The 27,708-nt window shown below is 41.8% G+C and overlaps 1 protein-coding gene and 1 non-coding gene across 3 annotated transcripts in view; both read right to left on the reverse strand.

The window, feature by feature from the left end:
* LOC124179600 (mental retardation GTPase activating protein homolog 4-like) overlaps window positions 1–26,363 on the reverse strand; it is a 254,361-nt gene extending 227,998 nt beyond the window's left edge. The window contains exon 1 of one of the 2 annotated variants that reach the window (XM_046564168.1): window positions 26,269–26,363. The gene's annotated coding sequence lies outside the window, so the exon portion shown is untranslated. Of the gene's footprint in view, window positions 1–24,396 lie in introns of both variants that reach the window. The other variant, XM_046564167.1, reaches the window with a different exon arrangement.
* Trnay-gua lies at window positions 3,057–3,151 on the reverse strand. The gene is made up of 2 exons: window positions 3,115–3,151; window positions 3,057–3,092 (listed from the first exon to the last, which is right to left on the reverse strand). It is a non-coding gene; the product is annotated as a tRNA-Tyr (tRNA).
* Window positions 26,364–27,708: the final 1,345 nt, after the last annotated feature.

The raw sequence follows: 27,708 nt of genomic DNA on the forward strand, positions 1-27,708 counted from the left end.
GTTCATCGTCAAACCAATGTTTTTTTATCTTCTTTAATCTTATTTTCACAATTTTTGTAAGCAAAATATGATATATATTTGTGACTATCGCTACTATTCGCTCAGCTTTTGATACCCACCACTGTTTCACAGCACGAATCGGAACCGTTCCGTATTGAAGGGCTGATTATCTGGTCGAAAGTGAGAAAAAAAAGTAGAAGAAAGGGGGAAGAGTAGAGAGTGAACGAGGAGAGAAAACAGAAAGACGATATTATGGTCGACTATAGATAAACGGCGATACACTTCCGCCGATTAAATCACAGGCGTACACGGTCATATTAAATCTGAGAATACACGAATTATATTGTACAGTCGGATGTACATCGTAAATAGACGTAATTAATGGCCCAAGAAAAGGTAAGTCTGTAATTACAGGTGCGGAGTAATCGTTATTTTTACGTACCCTGCACATCTCTAATACTTACGCGGATATTGTTATAATACTATATATATACATATATGTATATTTTATATATATACTTTTTTTTTCTCACTATATATGACGCAATGTCTTGAAAGACACGGACGGAATCCGATTCCTATATCCACGCGCCCGTGTTACGTTTCCTCGGTAATTTAAAGAGCAATTCATAAATAATAATAATATATATGCATATGAAAGAGGACTTGAACGCTTTTATACGAGTTCGATTCCTTCGCTTGTATAGAAATTGCAGCAGCTGTAGCAGCTGTGTAATTGCACAGTCAACGTTTTACGGTACAACGCATACGGCCAGCTTACAGGCTTACTTACAGACACGGCGCAGTATTTGGCAAAGCGGTAGTGCCTGTACGAGTATAAGTAAAGGGCGTGCGGCAGAGTAAACGTCGTTTTCCACGCGCTCACGCGGATCCGAGCGATCTGGACCGATTCTTATCTACCGAGCTATCCCTGTACAATACAATTATCCGTAAGGCAGCACGAACGGAGAGTGGAAAACGAGTGTTGCTGCCACGGCACGAAAGGCGCCTGTAGGCGCAATATTCCACAGCGTCTAACTCCCGAGAAATTATTATGAGATCTTTATCCACGTCACAGATCCATAATTATCGAAATTTTGATCGATTGGATCTTCGGCCCGGGGGATAGGCACGAAAGTTAGAAAGGAAATTAATCATCGCGAACCTGTAGCGAGTCTTTTTTCTTCATAAACGATACTCGCCGTTCTCTCGTCCTACACTCGATATATTTATAACATTGCGTAGGTATGTCGATAATTGGGGAAATCATTGCTGCGTACGTGCCGATGCATGATCGATCGTTATTCAGATATTCGCGACCTTCCTTCGATTCATTAATTGCGGACTGCGGGTGATTGCGAGAACTTGGTGTGTTACACCGAGATAGATTGCGACAAGGACACACCGCGAGTTAAACGTTTCAAAATGGTACTACAGCGAGACTATTTACGACGAATATTTGAACTCCGTGACGTTGTCTCGATCGCTCTCGTCTCTCGTTATTCGCAGAGACGATTGCACGTTCGCCGTGACACCTATCAGTTTCCCCGTTAATCCCTAATCCATCACAGACAATGACCTTGAACCAATTTGCGAAATAAAACTACACGACGCACCTACGTACCTATACAACCCCTCTCGTCGAGATTGTCCCTCGAAAGATCGTTGAAACGTCATTCGCTCTCCGGGAATGAAATTTGGGAACCGGTAGAGCATGAAGGATGATACTCGAATGAATCCATGAAAGCTCGCCTCGGTTGTAATTACATGAAACGGCGACGCCGGCCGAGAGCGGAACAGGGGCAGTCCATCCGGGACTCCGCGGGCGTTAATAAACTCTTTTTCGGTTTCAAAGAGTTGACATTAATTTGAAACCTGTCCAGCACAGATGCTTATCACTCGTTACGAAATGAACCTCCTTGCACACACGCGCACTCGTCTCTCCTCTCCTCTCCTCTCCTCTCCTCTCCTCTCGACGACGACGACGTATGTCCGGTAATTGGCCTCCGCTACTAACCCACTCCTTTTCCTCCACCTCGCGTGGCTTTCTCACCTCGTACGTCAGGGGAACGTCTGGCCGCGAGACGGCGATCGTCTACAACGAATTCAACAAAACACCAAGGGGGTTAAACTTACGATACACCAACGTGGATCTTATCGCAGGGAGAAGAACGTATCCGAGAATCGTTGCTCCGCGAGTGTGAGTCTGAGTGAGAGTGTCGCGAGAGGATCGCTCTTATTCCGTACACACATGTATTCGTACGCGTACGCGTACGCATTGTACGTAAATACATACCTATATTTATAACAGGCAGTGCACGCTCGACAGGTGATAGGCGTGTGTGTTTTAACAGATCGTTGGCTGTCAGAGAATTATGCGCGTGTGCAATATTCGTTGTGCGCACGCAGCCACTCTCGTTGTACGATGTGCGTGATATCGTTGAAGCGTTATCGCGTTGCGTCTTTATTATATATGCGGGAATTAACTCCGGCTGCAGTCTTTTTATCTCCCGATTCACAGATTGCGAGATCCTGGTGATAGGTATATTTATAATATAAATAAGTCATACGATATATTTGAAAGTATGTACATACGCACAGATTGTCCCGCATGAACGTTACCACCTTTGATCAAGGCCGAGGGGAAGAAAAAGGATGAAAAAATCACCGTGTACTCGCAACAAAAACTGGTGCACTTTGGTTAACAGTTAGAGTGTAAACTTGAACACTCAACTTGTTGAGGTGTATTGCACAATGTACATATTTGACGCAGCTTGTTCGTTGTTATTATAGCTTCAGCTTTTACGCAGATGAGATAACGAAGCGGTAGATGATTTTGTAGCCCGCAGCCGCGATGCCCTGTGAATTCGTATCGCGCATGTCCTTTGCTGTAAATGCGAGAATCCGAAAGCTATAAGTAAATCATGTCAGATACTGTCGACATCGATTCCATCGTTGGGAAATAAAGTCGTCGAACAATTGGTCGAGTCTCAGCTGAAATATCTGATACCGGAGTGAAGAAGATTTGCGAATAAAGAAAAAAAAAAAAAAAAGAATCCTTCGAGCCGGATTTGAACCAGCGACCTATGGATGTCTCTCAATATTTAAAACCAACTACAGTCCACCGCTCTACCAACTGAGCTATCGAAGGCTGTGCAAACACTGCGGTCCACAAAATTCAGATCGAGCAATTTGAAAGTAGAGCGTAGTGATATTGCTACGTTTGCAATTCGTAAGCGAGTCGAAATGTTCGTCGAGCGCTGAACGCGTTGCATGTATCGCACGATTCGGCACCTCGTCGTTAAAATTTCAGCTCCGAGTGGATAAAAAAAACATTGGTGAAATAGCACGGTATCAGGATAACATGACTTCGCCCAGCGATATGACGTGTTGTAAGCGTGAGGTAGAACGCGGAACACCTTGCGGTAGTTGTACGCCTTTTCCGTTCTCCCTTTGATACTTCTCTCGTAATTCCCTCAAGTTTGGCTTTTTAATTGAAACGATAAAGTCAACATTTACGATCATCTACCTACGTTGAACAAGTTGCAGAGACAGGCAAACAATCCATTTGGAACGCGGTTAACGATTGGTAAGGTTCAAAAGATACCGTTTTTTTTTCTCGCCGATATCTTCAATCCTATCGACAAGAGCTGGGTTAGGAAGAAAAAATCGTCGAGCTTCTAATTGACGATAAATCTATCCCTGTACTTGGCAACCGCGAACGGATCGTTCGAAGCGATCGTTTCGTCCAAATCGAGCAGCCTGTGACTGAGCGAAAAATATATTGCAAAAACGAGTTTACACGGTTTACGGTTGTTCTTAGGCCACGTGTTTTCCCTCGGCCGAGTCTGTGCAACAGCTTGCAATCAGAGAGATCCTTGTAACGTGGCAAATTGCAGCGTTCGTCGGACCTTAAATATATCCTTTCCACCGTGTTATACTTATATAAACGAATATCGATCGCTTTGCAAGTCGATAGAACTTGGCAAACGCGCTTTCAAGAATTTTCGAGTATTTCAATAAAAAAAAAATTTCCCACTACCTCTGTTCAATTAAAAAGGTATTCTCCGAAATGAGCTCCAAGATTGCAGAACGATATTCGCTTAGAACAAAAAAAAAAAAAAAACAATTTAAAATCGTTTCTCTGGGTACATGTAACATGCTACATAAAAAAGTATAATCGAAGAATGTAACATCGTGCAGGCTGAAAGATTGGACGAAACTTCGCCTGCCGCTGTAACCCGCATGAGACCAGGATGAAGAATTATTGGTGAATGCAGGTCGAAAGTGAGGATGTACGAAAATTATCGAAAGAATGAAAAATGGGCAAAGCTGTGCGTCAAAGTTACATCGAGTGCGGTGATTAATTCCATAGATCGCACTACTCCACGTACGCCACACTGCACGCAGGCAGCGGTAAGGAATTTACTCTGAATAGCTACGCGACAAGCTTGCAGACCATGCACCTGCACTTTTTACAGTCTCTCGTCGTCTGCCCGTGATCGTCTATTCCCTGCACTTCGAGACGAGTCACGTTTAGTATCAACCCATAGCCGGTGTAACAAGAACCGTTTACACTGAGCCAGCGATCTACGGGCAATGAAACAATATAATAGAGACGATTGACGAATAAATTTGTTGAATAGGGATCATTTCTTGTCTTACTGCAAGCGAATCGTTCCGATGGCGTATATAACGTACCTGCGGTGGTATTTCGGAGAATTCGGAGGTGCGACGTATCGAGTTGGTGAAAATTGGGAAAAATCAGGCCTGTGATCGATTTGGACCGGAGGAAGAATAATTTCTTCGAACGACTGTATAATAATATCGAGTTGCAATCGGTTCGATAACCCCGCGGCACCGAAAGGCGTGGCTTCAACGAGCCACCGCTGACGATGAGATTGCAATTTCGGGGGTAATGAATACACGGCCAATCAAGGTTGCCTGATTGATTAAATTAACAGCATTACCGACGACGCTGACTCTTCGAGAAAATATTATCTCAAACGATCGCGCCGAATTCCAAGAAGAGAAAATTTCGCTACAAGTTTCTTTTTTTTTTCCCCCTTGCGGTAATACCCAAACTTCTTAAATCTGAACGACGTCGTAAGCGTATGTATATGATGTATATATGGTTTGTATCTTATCGTTGCAGCCTTAATTACATTAGAAAGCATTTCCAAAGGATCTATACTTTATAGCATACGTACAGTTGTAAATCGATCACTTGGCAGAAAAGAAGTTTGTGCAATAAACTGTCAGGCAGAGATATGGCCAGATGTCTCATTCGAACAAGGCGACGACTGTGAAATTGTAATTTGAAGCTGATTCTCGTATCGTTTGTTGTAATTAATCGCCAAATTATGTTACACGGTACACAAACGATACAACAATCCTCGCTAACCTTTGTTTATTTATACCTATACATTGTGCAGAATTAACTTTACTAGTTGGATCAATTATCGCGATAGAAAGTAAAGTCGAGGCAAGAGTAGAAATTCTTTGGCCGAGATGGCGCAGAATTGATAAACATCCCGAAATGATAAATAATATTGAAACTTACGCTGTCCGATCTGATGATGAAAAATTCGCATTATCACTCTGCAGTATAGGCAGTCAATAATCAGGCGTCCGCAAGTCACGTTGCGGTAACAATCCTGCAGTTTAAACAAACGGAATCCCCCGATCATTGCAAGATGCTTGGAGATCAGCCGGCCATTCGTCATCAACAGTGAGCGGTACACTTGTCAAAAATTTCTGTACGAAACTTCCTATACACTGTATTGGAAGTTTTATTCGGATACGAAACAGGGAATTCACCATACATTTACTCTTTATTCAATTTACAAATACAATAAATTTAGTGAATTCAAATAACTTTTTTGTGTTTTTCCTATAAATTTTTAATAAAATCAAAAATTTTCATTGTAAATTTCAGAGAAATACATAGTGATTTACGTCGCTACACCGAATTTGTATATTTCAAACCTGATTTCGTAAATCGACAACTCTTTTTTTTACAGTAAATGTATAGTAAATTCACAATCATTTTTACGAGTGATGGACAGGCTGTGCAGAAAACATTCCCATACAAGTTTTCCGTCCGCACCGTCACGACTCACGCAATTTTCATCACTAAACCAAAACGGGCAATAACTGTTTGCCTCCTGACGATGCTGCTGCTGCCGGTGCTGCAGAACCAGGACAGCAGAGCCCCCGGATCACCGCGCGTTTATCTATTTATCGTATTAGCGAGCATGATGATCGCTTCCTGGGTCACACTCTTTGCTCATGGGAGAGAGGATCGATTCTCGAAAAAATAATCTCTGCAACGGATCGGTCAAGAGATTCGGCCAAATATGTAGTAGGTACGCAACATTCCCTGTTACGCAGAAACACTGTATATTTTATTATTCTACATTATACTTGTATTACGTACGCAGTGAAAAATTTTCTGTACAACAATCGCAAAGTGCGTCTATTGACGTTTTTGTATTATAGAAAATATTCCGTAAATGCAATTCTGTATCGTAAGTTTTAGCAGCAGCCGTGTAATTCATCTATTCGAAACATGCGTCTATATTATTTTTAAAGGGCTAATATTCCGTTGTTTAAATATACAGGGTGAGAAGTACGAACCTTCGTTACAGTACGTATATTATACATGGAGTCGATCGACACAAGATTCGCATTCTGTGTAACAAGAATTTTAACATTCGGAATGATATATCTGGATGGAAAAGGTTTCTACAATATTTTCCGCGAGATCTGCACTCTATTTCTGGTACATATTCGATACTCCCTCCTCTGATTTACCACTCGCTTCGCTCTCTCGACTCGCTTAACCTACATTAGCAACGTAAACAACCGTAAGATTCGCGAATTTTCGAGCAAACGTCAAATTCACCATCTAAATCCAATTATAAATATACGTTATAAAACGTGAAATTAACAAAATTCTTTAACCCGTCGACAAGTCTCGCGGACCGTCGTCGTATAGGTTACCGTATTAAACCTAGGCTGTTGCAGGTGTAAGCTTTACACACGCATAGTTTGTGTACATGCGAGCGTGATAGGCATCCGAACAAATTAGGAATAAGTTTCTAATTAACGCGGCGGCTCCGTATCCGGAGACTAATTTATCTCGAATTAAAGCAAACCCCGCGGTATGTGCACGTAAAAATCTCGACGAAATATTATAAGCGATACGCTCGCTCCAGGCGGCTGTATTTAGTAAACTAACTAACTACATCAACCAAATTAAATGAATTAACACGTTAGCGGCCGGCAGCCGTTCGTTAAAGTTTTATCACGATCTCAAGAACAGCGAATCCAGGATTCAATTTGATTTTAGCAACCGGCGCCGAGTCATTTATTCTTCTTCATCTCGAAAGGTTACCACGCTCAACCCACGGTATAATATATAATCCGATATAAAGTGAAACAAAAATAGATGCATGAAACTGTCCTCAGCCTTGACATGCGGTTTGAATCGAGGGCGTGAAAATCAGAGATATTTTTGGGTCAAATCAAGCATAAAATAGGGTTAAGGACGGCGTCGCGAACATATGCGCGTTGGCCAACTTTATTTTTCTTACAATTTACCCTTTCGTATTCAACCGTCAGTTTACAAAACTCATTGGTAAAATCGCCAACTCACGCAAATGCAACGTGCCAAAGACTTATGAAAATAAGCAACGATCTACAGGCTGGTGCAGCAGCAGTGCGGAAGACAAGTGAAGTCGGTTTGCCGAGTTCGATCGTGATCGGTAGATAAATTTTTGTACGCTTTTATAATGACACTATTAAAAGAACATTGCAAAATAAGAACTTTATTATAAATTATTATATCTTTCCACAGGCTAGGCGGGTTTAATTACCTCGACATTACAACATCGCGGCTCGATGTGTCGACCGATTAATTGATTGTGAGATTTGTCGTCGCCGAGCTCGCTGCGCCGTGATTACGAGTAATTATTTATAATGACAATTTCACCTTATAGTCTCGTGTAAGGTTAGGTTGCCACCAACTGCAATGATTTACTACACGTATATAATATTGGATACACCGGCTGCTCAACGCGCTGGCAAATTTCGTCGAAACTTTCTGTTAAACATCGAAAATACAAACGATTTACGTTAAATAACGTAAAATTCGACTATGAAAAACAAGACGTAAAAGAACTTACGACACAATTTCAACGAAAGACGCTGCAGGAATGATGTAAAAATTTTACGACCACCTCGATTTGGTACGATGAATTTTGATGAAAATTAAGGAATCACGACGTTCTTAGTTCCGTCAATCAATCCGCTCCATAATTCCTCGTCTCTTAAGTATTCCTCTTCGTCGACAGACTTAAAGTACGAACTAATCCCAACTAGACACGACCATCGTCTCAAGTCGTTGCGCACACGCGCCTGCGATCCGCGTCGGTTTCATCGACTAACGCGACTTGGGGCCATCATCGGCGGGTTTCTGATCCCCTGGAGTGACCGATGGTCAAAAATGCATCGGAGTCGTTACACGGGCACGATACGTGCAATCTGAAGGAAGACTATCGCCTGATACCGCTAAGCGATTGTTCCTCTAATGCTCTAATCCGAAGAGCGATCCCGTCAAATTTGCACGAGCCTCCGAAATGGTCGAAGATATTCCATAGACGGTGCAGACGCTTCGTCGAGGGTGGAACGATGAGAATACTTCACACGAGAAACTCGCTCATCCTTCATTTTTGCTCGAAACTTTTTCTCCTCGTATCAAGATTCTGCTACCATTAGCCAGCTGTCAAAGTGATCATCGATCCTGCAAATAAGAATTATACCTTACATCTCTTCTGCCAATTGGCAAAGTTACCCTCGGGGTTACGGTTTCTCGATGAAGGTATAAAAGTCGATCCGACACGTCGCGATGTTGGTGAAAAATCACGTTAATTAATTAACTGAGTACTCTTTTGGTGGATCGACGTGACTAGGAACGCATGAAGAGACTCGGAGCATTTTCTGCTCCGCTGATCGGCGTCTCAGCCGGAGATCCCGCCTGGTGGGAAAAAAGAATCCCGCGAGTGAGAGAGGGAGAGGGAGAGAGGGATAGAGGGATAGAGGGAGAGAGGGAGGGAGGGAGAGAGAGAGAATGGCGAAAAGAGAGATAAGACGCCTGAGAGAAGTCGGCAGCGTTGCTCCTTCATGCTCGCCTGATACGAATGTAGAGTAGGAGAGACACGCGACGTCGTCCGACGCCACCCGCCGACGTCCGGCAAGGCGCGTGCGTCGCTGTCACGCAACGACGACGCTACGAAGGTACTTCCGCCGAATCGCTCGGTTGCTGCTGCACGATTCGACTCCGACTACGGGCGTAAATCGTGACGTGGAAATTTGGAAGTGCTCGTTCTCAGAGACATAACCGAGAGACGACAGTCACGGTCGACTTGTTGTTTAGGAACAACTTTGGGCAAAGTAACGCTTCGCAGATCCGCCATATTATCCTACAACCCGGAAGTGATGAAAAAAAAAAAAGTTGAAAATTTTGGAACCGCAAAGCCGAAACGAGGGGAGGGGAGGGAAAATTTGGCGAACGCGTTGGCTACCATTCTGCTGTACGGGAGCCGTCAACGAGCGATCAGATTAGCCTGTATACCGTGTATTGTATGCTAATCAACACTCGTCGCGTGTGATCCAGCTTACGCGTCACGCCTGTCTGTCACTCGGTGGTTCTCAACGCGCCTCGACTTCGATCAGCCCAACGCCCACCCGAGTCTCGTTTCCGCAAGCAAATCTCGCTCGCCTTCTCCCCACTCATTTACCAAACGTTGTAGATCCTCCTGTAGGAATCGGACGTATGCGTGCATACGTGTAATCCCAGCTGACAACGAAACAGTCCGTCAGGCAGCTGAAGACACTTGCTGGGGAAGTCGAATCTGGTTAATTGCCTGATCTTTTTTCTACCTTATTCTTTTATTTTTTATTTTTTCCTCTCCTACCAGCTACACATATGTATATATATATATTAAAGTTCTTGATAACCAACACCAAAAAATATTACTGTGCCCTACGCGACTAGCGGCACATAATAGTCGTAGCATATGATGCATATTAAGCGCATGGAATAACCGTGTAGACTCAGTTAAAAAACGTTCAAGGCAAGCGATAAGCAATCTGTATACATGGGTATAAGTGCGGTAACACAGTTATTCAAGTTCGTTGTACATTGTAGTATTTTATACGGCAGTTTAGGATTCCCTGAAATATATAAAGGTTGCCGTAAGCCGCAGGTCAACCGCGCAATGGAGATTATTTAAATTTACAGAAAAAAAACATACAGCTACTCGATTATTCACTTTGTAACTACGGTCGACTGCGTGTAAATAGTTTTGTCGTTGCAAAGCAAAGATTTTTACAAAGAAAAAAAAGAAAAAAAAAATACAAATATCGTTTCGCTGTCGTTGGACAAACTTCGCGAACCTTGTGAAGTATCGAAAATACCAAATGCTAGAACGTTTGACACGAGAATAACGACGCCAGTTTTGCAGAGTGAAAGTACATGTATGTACACATGTATTACGAATTCACACAGACACGCACGGGAGTATTCGAAGCGTGCATAATTCAGATCACTATCGCGTCGTCGTAGCGATTATACATTATACTATACGAACCGTTGGTTAAAACGCGGGTATCTACGCGGCGTCGGTGTACCGATTTATCCGATCCTTGCCATGCAGGTTATACACACCCGGTACAGTTACTAATTGACGCGATGTAAATAAGGTGATGTGAAGAAGAAGAAAAAACAAACTACACGCACAGTTAGTTCCTGACTGGTGGTTCATTGTTTTACACACAATTACATCCGCGGGTAATAATATTAAACGATAATCAAATATAATTGCACGCCTTGGAAATTTTGTACATTTATGTACATGTCAAATAACATATATTTATAAAAGGAATAAAATTTACATTCATTAAGACGTATTTCTGGATCATTTGACAGGCTGGCAATATTTTTTCCCCTCCAATAAATTACCCGTCAAATTTGTCAACGAACGGTTTTGTGAGACCGTCTAGTCGGTATCACTGCACTGGCGCCGATAGATTTCGAGATCGGAAGTACAATGACAACGGTATACGTACGTAACGCTTCTGCGTCATACGTCAGCGTCGGCGGTGTCGGTATTTTTTGAGAAAATATAACATTCCGCGTGTGTGCAAGTTACTAAATCACGTATATTTGTAGAAAATATAGCGTATGAGAGAGAGAGAGAGAGAGAGAGAGAGAGAGAAGTAGGTCTGATCGCAAGATGAGAACCACGCTTGTCCGATAACAGAACCAGCTTGACCGTACAGAATATTTAGCCGAATGAAACCCTCTGGCGATCAGAGATAAAATCTCTCGTCGTCGATCGTAGGTATGATATACGTGATAGAGAGGAGAGTTAGTTCCGTACGTACGCGTGAAGCATTGCCGAAGGCTCATTGGAACGAAGAAAAAGAACGCGAACACTTTCAGCTATGTCAATCTTGGCACCCGACTTGCTCCGATCTAAAAAATTTTTCATGATTTTGAAAGATATGGGACATGTATTTGATTGTAGTAAACTCGATTTCGTTTGCAGTGGTGCCAAAAAAAAAAATATAGCCACTCAAGAAAACGCCATCCTCCGAGTTTAAGATGAATGAATTTTAACGACTGTTTTCCTCATAGAATCGTTTGTAGTTGATCGTAGTGAACTTACTTCCGTTGGTAGTTAGTTCTGTTTTTCGTTTTTTACATGGATATATATATTTTTTTCTTTCTTTTAAAGTCCATACAATGCCTTAGACCCTGCAGATGCGAGCAGTAGGTATAAGGCCTTTCTATTGTAGTTCCTCAGAAACTGACACGGAGTCGATATTTCGTGAAACGAAGCTCCAAAATCGTTGATAGTTGTTTGTAGAAGCATTGATTTCAATTGGAGCTCCTCACAAACTAACATAGAGTCGATATTTCATGAAACGAGGCTGGTATGTATCTATATTCTTCGCCTCCGCTTTGTGCGGATCTTCGCTTGCGTTTCGATTGGAATAAGTTATACCTATATAGATCAGATACACACCGTGATAATGGGCAGTAGCTGTCCTATTTCGAGGCTTATTGCGCCTGCGCAGCGGGTCGAGGTAGTCTCCGTGACAGACTTCGCGAAACTTCACGGGACATTCGGAAAAAATGGGGGAAATAATTAAGAAATAAAATTCACGGGGTATCGCGGGACATGGGGAGAAAATGCTTGTGAGAAACGCAATACATATGGATATGTTTACTTTTCAACTTGGCTGTTTTCGGAATGTTCAGCAGTGTTGAATTGTGTTCTTCTTTCGTTTTGAACAAGAGGCTGGAGAAAAATAATAATATTAAAAATATTCCGCATTCGTTCGTTCTCCAAATCAGTCGAAAGAGAAATTATCTCTTCACCCACCATTCGATTAGATTTTTCACCATAATCAACGAATTTACCTTTCTCTCGCAATTTTATTCCACGATCAAATTTCTACGCTGTTTCGAAATTTTTCCACGTTTGGTTCAGAGTTTTGTATACGTGTAAGTATTGTCAAATAATATTCCACGATTATACTGATAAATTATATTTACTATATTGTTTTCAAGCTCCGCTCTGATCTCCCATCGCTCTGTCAAAACTACAATCTAGTTTCCGATTGATTTTTGATGTTTACCGCGGTGCCGACATCCGCAATTGCCCGAGTTGATCGTAGAGTCGCGTGGGCGAATCGATAGTCCGGTAAAGCCTGCACAACACACACAACGCACATGTGGAGAGGTACGCCATGCGTGGAGCTTTGTACGTACGTAACGCGCATTGTATACGTGTATTATATAATTCATGCGATAACGCAGGTTCACGTGTGGATATAGATATACGGATAGGATTTTATATGTAATATATAATACCTGCGTGTCGGCAAAGGCGCTTCTAAATACGTATATTCCAACCACTTCCCTTCGATAAGAAGTTCATGCGCGATGACAGCTCGCAGTCCGATGTATTAGTATTACAATACGCGAGTAAGGTTTCGTCAAAGAAAGCGAATCTGCCTGCTATATGTAGGCATATAACGCAACCCGTGATCCACGCGAGCCTTAAACCTTTCCGTCATAGCGGAAGTATTCTTACCACCTATTTTATAATCATTTTTTTACGTATTTAGAGAACTTTTCAACATATTTCTTTTAGATTTCTGGCTATTTCTGACAGTATACTAATAAGTTTTCAACAGCGACATAATGTAAATTGTTATCGTTGGAAAAAGATTGAATGAAAAAAAATTGTGAAAATTGAAGGAATAATTCGTTTTCGAGAAAGTTACACCCCTACACATTCACAAGTTTTACTTAAATCATAAGTTTTTCGGCTCGCTGATTACGAATCTGAAGTCAGATTTTAAAAATTCACTATGGCGAATCCAATCAGCGGCCCCGAAAATCCTCGCAGACTTTTTTGATCGTATCCGATGAAATTTGAAATTTTCGTCCGTCAAATTGGATCCGCCGAGATTCGTAATCAGCGATCCCCAAAAACCCTAGAATACTGTCTTGTTATAAAAGTTGACTCGGCACAGTAACGTCCGACTCAAAGGGTTAAAAGTTAAACGCCGTTGCTGCAGTGCGGTGCAATCGAGACTGCAATGGGCGTGTTCAAACCTAGGATAGACGAACCAACTAACTAACTAACCAACCAACTAACTAACTAACCAACTAACTAACTAACTAACCAGCTAGCGGTCAAATGAAAGTGCAAACAAACGGCATCGCCGCGATATCCTGTTGCGAACGCGCCGCTCTGTCTGCTCGGGTAATTAGCAACCATTAAGCCGATCCGACGATTAAAGTAACGATTCACGCTGCCCGCCACCAGCTGCAGTACGTACTCGAGGATCGTTTACCCGATATCTAAGGAAATCCCTGATCGATTTACGTCTGTACGATATATATCATACGATAATAAACTCCACAGTACGCAGAAGCTTACAAATTGCATACAATGTGCAATACAAGGCAAATTTGCGTCCGTGATACTCTTTCGCGCGTTAATTTGAATCCACCTGTACGGACGATTGTATCACCCGCAACTACACGTGTACAGCAGTGTCTGGTACACCTAATATACCTTATACGTGACATTATATACGCGTACGCACTAACGCTGGTTCGTTGTGCGCACGCATACGAATATCAGGTTATGTTGTGAAATTGATATGGAAGAGCTTGAATAGCAATGTTCCACTTTGCGCGTGTCAGTGTCACGTGCCGCCTGCAAAGTAGGAACTCGGCTGCTCTATACTCGTTACCAACAGTTTGCACTAGTTGGCTCGGAATACGATAGTCGCGGTCGGGCGGCGTATTCGCGGACTGCCATAACCCGGGGTCGATGGGGAACGAGGAGAAAACGTGGGCCGGCGACCGTCGCAACCAAATCAAAAACATCGACCGTGTCTCTTTGCTACACGGGTCCATATAAGAAAATGCTGCTGGACCGAGGGTTCAATATTATTCGACATCACTTTGTAATCACCGAAAACACACCGAAGTCGGTAATGTTGAAAGTAAAATTCTGCATCTGTGATCATTGGTAATCTCTTTGTAATCTTGGGTAGTCATATGAAATGTTAGAAATCGTGAGAAATCACGTAACCAAAAATAAAATTTACTCGTCAAGTAATCTCTCGTAATCGCTGTGTCAATTTTTTTTCTCTGGTGAAATACGGCTTGAATTTGACTCTATACGGGATATATAATTATTTGGTGTCGCTCAAACGCGATCAGATTTTTAATTTCCGAAATGTATCGGTAATTTTAACGGCCTCGTTCCATTACTAGACTAGAAGATTGGAAAATAATTAACAAAAATTGAACGTGTAAGAGTTAGAATATTACTCCGCAGTGGAAAATCAATTAATTATACGCGTATCGTTTGAAAACAATGTCCGGTAGCTACAGGTGAGAATTAATGTCGGCTCTGATACCTGCATGCATATAAATACTACGTACGTACGACTACACGTGTCCGGATATTTCGTCAGAGTTTGAAAGTATCAAACCAGCCGATCGATCGGCGGGTAATAGTTCCAGCTGATCGGTTAGCGATAAAATGAAAATCTCGGGAGAGAAGGAAAGGGGCAAAATACGCGTCGCCTCGCCTCGTCGTCGGTGTGTAAGCTCCGCGTGTCTCCTCGTCTCCTCGGCAGTGCGAACCGACGATATTTAACCAACCGACGTACACATGTCGACGCAATTATACCGCATGCCGTCAGGTAGATCCGGTAGAGATACTCTAGAGAACCGTTTAAGCGCCTTTGGGAGCACAAATAATCCTATTAAGCGTGTCACTGCATCTGTCAACAATCTGACAGCCAACGAGATAGGAACAAGTTCGACGGAGTCTACGGTCCGAGGACGGAGAGACGCGACACGCACCAATATCATCTTTCACCCATGTACCTGTACGACGCAGCTGTATATGCGACATTCGAATCTGATTCGAGGGACGGGATAAACTTTGGATCGGGGGAACGAAAGTCTGAATGAGATAACGAAAAACACTAGGAACCCGTGTTTAAGAAGAAACCGACAAAAGTTTAGGGTTACTTCCGAATGGATCAGAGCTAATTAGATACGTAAAAAGTTAATGCCACTGGATATGAAAATCGATGGAATTTTTGAAAAATCTAATTTTTACAGATCAATTATTCAATTTGAATATATTACAGAATCTGAACTGCTCAACGTTTAAAAGAAACTCCACATTTTGTCGCTTCGTTCGTGAATGATCTTAAAATCTGGTATCATTGCCGTTTGCTTGAGTATTGTCCGAAATTAATGGCGCCTTGGATGAACCAGAAGATTCGGGTGTCGACGTTGGAAGTGACTCGAGAAAGAGCAGCACGATCGGCTACCTAACGATAAGTAGAAAGCTGAAGACTCTTCGTGCGAAAGAAGACAAGCTCCCCCCCCCCCCCCAAAGACGAAGCAATAGAAGTCAAAACTACCCTATCCTCTTCCTTTTTGTACGTCCAAGCAGGATCTGCGTGCCATTTGTTTAAAAAAATTTAGATTCAGAACCGAACTAGACTCAGGTTATAATCACCGATTATCCGCAGCAAACATATCACGAATTGCATACTTCATAAATAAATAATTATTGAATTTAAATATGAACTCAATAATTATTATCGAAATGTTAGAAAACCTACTGCGCTTGTGTAAATGGTCAAATGTATGTCAATTAACCGCAAGTATTGTTAAATCTGTAGAATAAATAGTTCGAAGAAGCTAGTTGCTGCAATTTCATTAAACCACAAATGCCGTTAAGAATAAAGGAGGAAAGGAAAAAAGGTATTCCATCAGCAGTTATTGACAATTCATATTAGGATAGGTAAACCGACCGACGACGCCGAGAACGAGCGATGAAGGTACGAGTCGAATTGTAGCCATGGAAAATGAATCCGACCTCACTCTTCTAGGATTAGGATTAGACTTGTACCGTATAGTTATACCGAGAGGTATAATATTCAAAATACAACGGGGCCATCGGGTACGCGCATAGCTAAAGTATCCGCACCGCTAAACCGGAACCACTGCAAGAGTCGGTTGGATTTGCGGTGCTGGACGAACGACGGACCGACTTTCAGCCTCGAGAACGAAAACGGCGGGTGGAATACCTCGATGCACCTAATATGTATTACGTATATGGCGCATGATACGCGCGTAACGATTATTTCATAGTCGCCAGTCGCGACCATCGCACGTCAAGTACGCTAATCGCCGAACTCGAAAGCGTGGATTTAAGGTGCGACGACAGCGCCACGGCCGATTAACGATGACACCGTTTTGACATCAAGATACCCCTTGGGGGCTGATTGACTCGGTATCGATTTGAGAGTGATAAATCGCCGGTTCGTTGCGTACGAGACGCGCACCGTCCTGGCGCCAGAATTATATCCGCGCATGCCTCGAGGCGATTCGAATCGCGATAAACGATCCAGGCATCAGCGTTGACGAACGCGTGTGCAAGGTGTAATGTAGAAATCAATGCATTCCTTACCTGCGGTGTAAGTCTGTTTCGCTGGGTTCTGCGTTATTTTCTTTAAATAACAATAACAATAATGAAGTATAGACAAAATTTATGCACACCGTGAACATTTGAGGAAATGAAACTGTCCGAAAGCAGGCACGGGCGTGGCCCATAAAGCGCGCGCTTTCTCGTCCGTGAGTTCAGGTACGTTAGACGAGTGTCGAATAGTTTGCATCGTTAGATTACCTACGTCAAAAACCCCGTTTTTCGAATATTTCTGTTGACCACAAACCCATCAACTGCGATAATTTTCCAAGGTTTCGTTGAGGTTTACTGATTTTTTCGCAAAATTGAAAGAATATTTCGAACAATCTCTCGCAAAAGTTTCTTATTATCTCATTTGTTTCAAAAATCGCATTATCAAAAATGATGAAAAAATAGTGGAAAAAATTTAAGCTTTTGCGAGGTTTAATCTTCGGAAGAAATAATATTCTGAAAGAAAATCAGCAACCTTGTCACACCATTATTTCAGTTTTGATTTCAGCCTCATGGGCTCCCCTCAAGTTTCACAATTTCAATTCGAATATCTCCTCTTCCGCGCTAATTTCTCTGACTACCAAAACTTATTCCCGACTGTTTTGCGGGTTATTATGCAGAAATGAACTTTCTTTTTTATATTCGCGAATGTACGAGAAGAAATATCATCGCGAGCTCACGTTAATTCCAGCTGTTTCAACGAAATACCGATCAAAACAATGAACGAGAATAAATCATGGGTCGGGAGATTCTCTGAAAAACATAGCGGATAAAAGAATGTGAGGACTCGGACGTAGATTTAGATCTGAAAACGGAGTTTAATTTTATGCAAAGCAGGAGGAGAGGAGGCACCAATCTCCCAGGATCTCGTCGTTCGTACAAACATGCATGCATGCATACATACATACATACATACATACATACATATATATATATATATATATATATATATATATATATATATATATATATATATATATATATATATGTATATACATCGTTAGGTACAATAGTACAAAGGATCGCAGCGAAAGCGTCGCGAGGACCCTTTTGTTTCTCGAATTTCATCGGATGACGAAGGTCCGATATTATGATCTTGATTCACGCCAGCGCTATGCATATACACACATATATGTGTATATATATATATAAATGCATATATACAATACAGATATATATACACACATAGCATACATCCATATTGTTTGTTACAAAGGGTGAAGTCACCCATTTTACCTCTCCTTTCTAATGATCTAGCATAGTCATCATAGATAGAAGACGTGTAAGAGCTCTCATATGTTATAAAATGAATAATGTTGCTCCGTCAACCAAAATTATTGCAAAGACAGTTCTGTTTCAGACTTTAAACCGTAAACACGTATTTTGCTATCAAAGCATTATTCCAAATATTCAATTTCGTTGTCCGACAATTCGCTTGAAAAGTTCACGAACCTAATTATTTATTCCGTTACAATAATATATGATATTGCACGTATCTACATGGCATAAGATGCTAGAATTTTGCCCTCCTCGACAACGGCTCGTTCTCGTTTTTGTTCTCGTCACCAAAGACAAACGAGGACAGCGGCCACACGATGCCCATAAGATGACCGCCGGGTCAACCAGCGAGCCGAATGACTAGGCTCATACCTACTTTATGCCCGGCAGAAAGTACGGGATTTGGTACGCGACGCACCCACATCAAACGATTATACGCAAGGTATGTACATTACGTTATATACATACAGGGTGATTCAAGTATAGTAAACAGTTTTTGCGGATGATTGGTAAGTTTTTTTTTTTTTTTTTTTTTTTTTTACTACCATTATCATTATTAAGAGCAGATTTTTCAGAGGAACAGTTACAAAATAATGAGCAAAACAATGCAAATTGCTTAACTGAGTTTCTGTAACTCTCTGCGATTATGACCAACTTGAATAATTCGCCAAGTCGTTTAAAAACCATCGACGCCCGTATGACTGCAGTAGGGTAAATTTAAACGAAGAATAACATTGTGTTCGCAAAATTAACAATTTCACGCGGAATCTAACGTAACAAATTTACTATTCTATACTTGAATTGCACCGTACACAGTAGAGTATGTTGATTTGTAAAGTTTCAGATTGCAAAGTGGAATAATTTACCTACTCTCACTCAACCGTTTACACTGGCTTATATTTACAGGAGCACAAAGTTTTGAGCCTGCGTAATAATTTCACTGCTTTGTCGAACAGCTTCAGGTACGTACATATATGCATGGGTGAACTTCGCAGCCCGGTTATAGGGACAAACCCATGAGTAAATAAGACGGGAATGGTGCTGTTTATTCACAGAATTATGAAATCATACCGAGTCGTACTACTGCTGTATAACAGATATCGTCAAAGCTGAGGAAGATAGCGAATTTTAACCAATTCCACCTGTCTCCTCGGAGACAGGCGACTCTCTACTCAACATTCTACGCAGCGCGACGTGCCAATTTCCTTTCAAAAAAATGTATTTGCAAATTCTTGACAGTAATTACAACGATGAATCGCATATAAACTTGAAATAAATCCTCGATATTGACGAGGATTATGCAGGAAAATCATTCGCGCGAAGAAGAATATAAAAGTGTGCCGACAACCAAATGATTTTTAAGACGCTGGGAACGCGGATCTTCAGTCCAATAACTAACAGGACTCCGTTATATTTAGTGTCCGCCGATGATATTCCCGATACGTAGTTGAAAGTTGGTTTATTATCAAGAAATTGTTGATTAATCAGAAAAATGTAGAGTGGCAACTTTGCCAGTAATGAAATATAAAGGAAACGAAAAGAAAGACAAGTGATACTGGAAAATTTAAACGTTACATCTTTTGAAAACAATTAATAAATTATTGTAGTAGTATTGCGTGTAGTTCATAGAATAAAATAAAGTGGTACAATTTAATGTTAGTATAAAACTGGTTTCAGTATTTGTTTGATGTCACTCTACGATAACTCATTTTATTCGAAAGACTATTTTCCGCAAAGTCACTGAAATACATTTTTTTGTGGTGTACCTAATTCAATACTACCATTAGTTGATAACAATCAATATCGGTGCAATTGTGTCAAATTAAAACACTATAAAAACAAACTGTTTGTGAACCTGTAAAAAACCAATCTTTCAAATAAACTGACTGAATAGACTCTGAATCTATTAAATTTTTTTGCACTTTGAAGCGATTTGAGACGAATGATTAGCAACGAAGCTTGCAACAAGCTTTCGTTTACGGTTCAACTATTTCAAACTTTTGCATTTTTAAATAGATTTTCGTACATCTTACGAATATAACAATTCTACGAATAATCACTACACAACTATTTCGAATGAAAATCATTCGTAAAAAGAATAGATTTTTGGCCGATCAATTTCTCTCAGATAACTAAGACGACAGAAATAAATTATCCAAATTTTTGCTCCAAGGTAAACAGTCAGTAACCTGTATTTTCATTGCTCTCGTTACGTTCTACCACAGACAATTCTCGATACAAGGACACAGGTATTATTACCTGGAACACAACGTGTAGCTAATAACAATTAACAGAAGGTTCGAAAAAAAAATTTTAAATTTACAAAGATAGGTAGAGATAATATTGCACATGAAAATAGATTTATAATAAACCGCTATAAAAATACGCAGCAGTCTCCCGGGGTTTTTCCAAAAAATAGTTCTTGTACGAGATGAGAACTCGGAAGCGGATATTCTATCAAAATTATATATAGATCTATAACTCGCTCCACCTGGGTAGAGCATACATGAAACAGTAATGATGAGGTTTAATTTATTTCCCAAGGTATTTTTCCAAACGCCGAATTTTCCATTTCATCCTCAATTCTTTGTTTTTGGTTTTTTTTTTTAATATTTATAGTATAGAAACGATTCTGATTTCAATATTTTTAGCAAGTAAGGGTACTGTTGCCGCATGGTACTTGTTATGGGGATGAAGCCGGTAACGTTGCTGTAACGATTCGCGCTTAGGAAAAATCGTTACTTCGCGCCTTCAGAAGCGTCTGAAATTTATTAAACCATGATAAATAAAATATACTCATACTTGGCAAAGCAATCTCCTTGAAAGTAATTCTAAAATTGCGCAATAATAATTTGTTTCCCTGATATTTGCTTTGCAACTTAACGTTACTAACTTCAGCCCCATTACTTACTCAGATGTAAGTTATTAAATTGATCATTTCTAAGCTGCAATAAAACAATAAAATCTTTGTTCACAGTTTCGACTCTAGTGTAATTGGCACAAGGTTTTTGCACCTAGGGTACTTTTTGGGGATAAGGACGGACAATAACTACATGTATACAAACAACGAACAATAAAGCTTTGCAGGAAAAGAGAGAGAGAGCGAGAGAGAGAAAGTGTTCTGTAAGAATCTTATAGAATCTACACAAAAGATAAGGAGAGTTGCATTTGAAAACGTGAAAACAAATAATGTTAAAAAAAAAAAAAAGAAATGGAAAAAGAAATCTTTCCCGCACAACAATAGCTTGTTATCCGCCTAACATAATAGGGTACATACACACCCACATGCATACATATATGTATATACAAGTAGACAATATTTGTATAAGCTGGATCTGGCACGGATTGTACAAGTATGCACACTGTAGAAGGTGCGTGTGAGTGTGCGGTTGTGGGACCGGGAGGAAGGACGAAATACGAAGCTGCCGGTGTTGGTCGGGCAAAAGTCAATATTAGCAGCGGCGCCGGCTAGCGACGGGCGAACCTCGAGGCAGGTGCGGCGGCATCGAGAGCTGATTGTGAGTGAGAACGGCCGTCGACGCCGTCGGAAAACTCAGTCAGCCGAGGCCAGGGCGATAGCGACGCTATCGGGGACGGCAATGCGGGTAGGCAGCCTTTGTCCGTAAATATATGCCATCGATTCCAGGAGGGAACGGAGGGAAGGGTAGAAAGACTGGAATGGCCGATTGATCGATGGAGAAGGAGCGAAGTTCAGAATTTTCAAAGGCGCGACAAGTATCCAATGCGTGGAAATATCGAAGTAGAGAATGTCGAAATACAGAGAATTGAATGTACGGAAAGTCAGTGGAGAAAAATACAAAATACGGAAAGGTTAAAACGTAGGTAGAACGACGGAATCTAGAATCTTTTCTAGAAGTTAGCACGTAACGGTATCGTGACGATTCGGTGTGAGGAAAAATCGTTATTTCGTGATTTTGGAACCGTTTGAAATTCAGTAAACCGTAGTAATAAAACAAAAATTTAATCCCATTCAACAATCTTAGTTCCTTCAAAATCATCGCAAAAGTAAGAAAATAGCGATTTTCTCCCAATGATTCGTTACGATAACGTTCCTAACTTCAACCTCGTGGAAAATCCTGACTACTCTACATTACGGAATTCTATATATTCCGACCGTTTATATTTCTTCACATCTCCATACTTGGACTTTCTGCATTATTTTTTTTTCTAAATTCAACAAATTAAATTATCGTCGCTTCGTTGAAAAATTCGATACCGTGACCCTTCTACTTTTCGATCTTTCTGTACTTTTTTCCACCCCAGCGGTGGCTGTTGGCCCGTTATTATTACACGGCTCGACGAAAGAACGCCCGCGTTTTCCTGCTTCTATTACACGCGCATGAATAGTGCATACAATGCCTCGTGCAGAGCGATGCAACGACGTTTAGCATGCGTGTCGCCGTATCTGGGATTCAGGGGCGCGGCGCGGTGTCGGTATTCAGATTAGATAGACATTCGACGTAATTATAACTCGAGCTGTAACTACGGTGCGAGGCAGGCGCGAATATGCACCGTGTGATCGAAGCAGACGACGCTTCGGCCTACAAGTTGCCCCAAAACGCTTTGAAAGGAACTAAAAATGAATGAATCGACAACAAAAAAAAAAAAAAAATCTAACAATAGACAAAATAGGAAGTGATGCAAACCGTAACGACGGTATTTTGTGCGGAAGAATTCGTCGCCTTGCAAACCAATTAAATTAGAGGAATTTACACGGATACCATCGAGTGTTGCATCAAAATCTTCTGTTGTTAATACCTTAGACTGTATCCATATGATAAAAGGGTCACTTTATTTGTCGGCTTCTTTCAACCATTTTCGAGATTACATGACATGTAGCAATAATAATATGAGGATCGGGATATTGCAGTTTTTCAGTCCAATTATCGGAACGTAAAGTCCTGCATATTTTGGGTTTTTTCATCGGGGAGCTTTCGAGATTTCGAATATAGTGAAAAAATTAAAAATACCAAGCATACAGACGTACAAACAGCTCGACGTCGTTCTAAGAACCTGTTTTTCGCATAGCAAGGGCCCCTGATCGTAAAGATTTCGTAGAAATGAGCAAAAAGTAATTTTTTACAGAAACTTTTTTTTAAAACCTTTCATGCACCTATGCACGTGTATATAACCATAATTGACGATGACGAGTAAAACACAAATAAAATTCATCTACCCACCTAAGGTTTCGGTAACAAATTCACATTTCTATTTATACAACCGTTGCATTTATAAACTTGTACGCAACACGTGCAGCGACGGAACGTGAAAGTAAGTAAAATTAATTGAGTATAATTACCGTCGCTATAATCGCTCAGCTGCAACGTTTCATTCACCTAATGTACGCGTATTTTCAACGCGACACCTAAGTATGTCTATGTATCGATAATTCGCACCAAATTACCGGACTTTTACATCTTCCCTTCCCCGAGATTCGAACGTGTATAAAATACCGGGAAAATTCAGCTGCGATCACAATTGCAAATCAGCAGTAAATTTGCCGCCGCCTCGACGACGCGAGGTTACAAGCTCCATCGATTAACGACCTACCGTCAACGTACTTCCAAAATTTCCCGTTCGAGAGAGTGAACGTTGCAGTGAGCCGGAAAAAAAATTCTCTTTTCCAAACGCGCGTCAAAATTTCGGTTAAACAAAACGTATGGAAAATCGGGAAATTTGCGAATTTTTTTAAATCCGTAAACTACTTGACTCATAAGCTATCTAAATACAGATTCTTGTAGAAAATTTCAAGCTCTATAAAGAAAAGTACCGAGATAAAATTCTCCCAACTCTGACTGATTGACAGATATTCGCCTATGACTCAATGTTTGAGATGCTCTACCGAAATTTTGATGCGCGTTTCAACGCAACGATTTTTTTTCTTTTTGCGCACCCTAGTGTGTATAATTTAATTTTTTTTCACACTTTTATTATTCCCTCAGTCATTCAAGAAGGAATAACGCGAGTGCGTACGAAAGTATTATTGGTTACTTACTCTGTCGACTTCTGGCTTCGGGTGAGGACGACGATGACGACGATAGCGCGTTCCAAGTTTCGTTGCGATCTTTTTAATCCAAGGATCGGCGACGATTTCCCGCCAGTCGCGTCAATTTTTCTTCATCTTGTGGTTATTATTATTACCATTTGTTGTTGTTGTTGTTGCTGTTTTCGTTATTATTATATCTATGTCAATGCTTATCTTCTGTAAATTTTCTTCGTACACAAATACGACACGTAGCTGTCACTCAACACTGCACATCTTTCTTATTACATGGATCAGGGAGTTGTGTGCATACATCCCGTAAAGAAAAAGAACCACTGTGCAAGCCTAACGCAACGTAACGCGAGTATTTCTGTCTGTGTGTATGCGTACGTTTGGTCTGTTTGTGGGTGGGTGGGTGTGCGCGTGTAAGTTACGTGAATAATATGGATAGGTTTGAAATATTGTTTTCTCGACGAGGCTGCGTCGCGCTCCTCTCTCTCTCTCGCTCTCTCTCTCTCTCTCTCTCTGAAAGTACGATAACGCGTTACACGTGCATTTATGTATGTTTAACCACAGCTTACGCAGCTGTCACACCGGCTATCGTCAGAACGTTAACGTTAACAACTTGGCTACAAGTCCGTACCTATTTTCGTGCATTGTTTAACCTTCTTTATTCTTTGCCGTTTAAATATATTTTTCCGTTCGTCAATTCAGTCCCATCACACCAAAACAACGTGGCGACCATCGTCGATTGTTTTTGTTATCCTTGAGAACGACGGGGATCGACTACAAACGGCAATAATATGCGACGGCGTGGTGTTGACGTTGTTTCATTCGAACCAGAGTATCGGAGGAACTCAACTCCGCTGACCGACGACGACCAATTCACGTTTACCCTCGACTCCCGTCACTCCTCGATCGATACTAACCGCCGCAGTAACCGCAATCGTCACCGTCGTCATCGTCGTTATCATCACCGTCGTCGTAACGATCCGTGGGTTAAATTCACCATGAATTTCGCCCCGTCCAAGTAATCCTCGACTCCGTGAAGGAGACGAGAGACGCGTATTCACCCAACGCCCTTCTTCGACCACCGTAACTCGTTCAAACGAATACGCCGAACAGCCGCACGATGCTCACTTCTTTTCCCGTATACGTACGTAACAATAACAACAAACAACAATAATAACAACAAGACGGCGCGGTTAGACGACGCACAAAACTGCCGGGCACAAAACACGCGCCGTTGTCAAAGGTCGAAGGTTCGTCGAGGAGAAGCCGCGCGACAGGCGAAAGAGGACGACGATCCTCCTTCCGTCCGGCACTCGTCGAGACCTAACGGCCGAGCAGCGAGCGACGTTTGTCGTCTCTCTCTCCGTTCATTTGTTTACCACTAGCTGCTCGTTCGCGTCTCTGACAATGAGACGCGTGGGCGAGAGAGGTTGAACCGCGCGCGATCAACCGCCAGGCTCGCACTGCCAGCCGCGCGAAGGTTGTCGCAGCTCGGTGCCGACTGTCAAATGTTCGGACCGTCGTCAGCTGATCGCCACGCGTTGCTATGGTAACGATGGCGAGCGAGCGCGTGGAAGTCCGACGGGATTGGGACGGAAGGACGCGGCGTCGCGTCGAGTCGACGGATTGCGAGGAGAAGACGCCGAGGAGTGCGTCGGTGGGTGGGTTTGATCGCTGCGCGCGTGTGGCGACGCAGATTTCGGGGGGGGTGGGGGATGAAAGAATGGCAGGGAGAGATCGGGGAGAAGAAGAAGAGAAGAAGAGACGAAGAGGCGAAGAGAGAGGGGGAACGAAGAAACTAATTTTCGGGGCAAGTCGGAGGCCGTTCGTTGTCTCGCGACGTGGTTTTGACGTGCTGGGTGGTGTACGTACCGAGGAATTCACAAGCGGCGTTCACCGTGCTCTCGTGACGGCAGCCGGGCGTGCACTGCTTCGCCTCCTCACTCGGGCAACTCCGTTCCCTCGCCACCCGGTCCGCTAGCGGCTTTGCTAGTCTCACTATAGGCTAGCTGCTCTCCTCGCCGCGGCGTCGTCGGTCCGTCGCTTCGTCCCTACGTGCGTACGGCGCAGCCAGCGTCCCTGCATCGACGGAGACTCCTTCCTTTTTCGTTCCTTCCTTCCTTCTTCCGTGGCTTTAGACCAGCACGCGACAGGAGATTCTTCGCCTTTGCGAATAGAACCACCGGCGGTTCATCCTTCTCATTGTTTGTATCGTTATCGTTTGTAGCGTTCGCATGCGGATAGGATATTGCGTTTCTCTTTCTGTTTTTTTTTTTTTATTGTTTCTTTTTTTGTCACCTTCTTTATTCGTCGTTTTTCCAGATAGGTGTGTGCGCCTGTGCAGTGACGGAGACTGAAGCTAAACACCGCTTGACGCGTCTGAAGCGGACAATATTACGTGCGATTGCTCTAGTCGATTTATATACCTATGTAATATAATATAATCGTAATTCACGAGTGTGATACGAGATTTTTTACTGGCAACACGCGATCGAGTCGGTTTGTCGAGGTCACTGCTAGAAATTACCTGTGACATTGGGGACCTAGAGCGCATTCTTGAAATTCATCGAAACAATCCAGTGGGATAAAGCTTGTCTGTTATATAGGTATATATGTATATGTATATTACTAGCTGGCCCCGCAAACGTCGTCCTGGCTGTTCCGGTAGGTGCGCGATAATGTATTAACAATACGCTAAATAAGTTTTTTGAAGAACCATTGTCTCGACAATACAAATACATATATTGAACGAATATGACCTCAATCGGTGAAGTCGTTCAGAAGTCACACGATCGCCAACAGACGCACCAAAGAATTACACATCTATAATAAGATATATAATTTGGTTTAGTCGACCTCTTCGCAAGGATGCTTTGATAAATATAAATTCTCAATACGTATCATAAGGGTGGCTTGGCGAATGTTGTCCGATCCTAAAATATTTAGGTAGATTCTTGATACATTTCAATTATTAGTAGCAAACCCAATATTTTTTCATGCGAACGTGTTGACGATATGACGACATGCGACACTTTCCGCAGTAACGGAAGATACGACTAAACTGACTAAATGGAATTTTTGCAAGTTTTCCAGATTCTTAGATTTTTGTGATACATCTAGTACTACACTTATTTAAATCGTTTAGGAAATTTCTGATTACATTTTCAATACACGTTCAAACACTATACGTAGATAATTAGAAAAAAATTTAAGCACCGTGGGGGTCCATTCAAGTATTACCTAACGCTAAAACAAGGATAGGCTATTCAGAGAAACGTTATCAAATGTTACCCTTTGGTAGTAAGCATTCCA

The sequence above is a fragment of the Neodiprion fabricii genome, chromosome 4 (assembly GCF_021155785.1).
Source record: "Neodiprion fabricii isolate iyNeoFabr1 chromosome 4, iyNeoFabr1.1, whole genome shotgun sequence".
Taxonomy (NCBI): domain Eukaryota; kingdom Metazoa; phylum Arthropoda; class Insecta; order Hymenoptera; family Diprionidae; genus Neodiprion; species Neodiprion fabricii.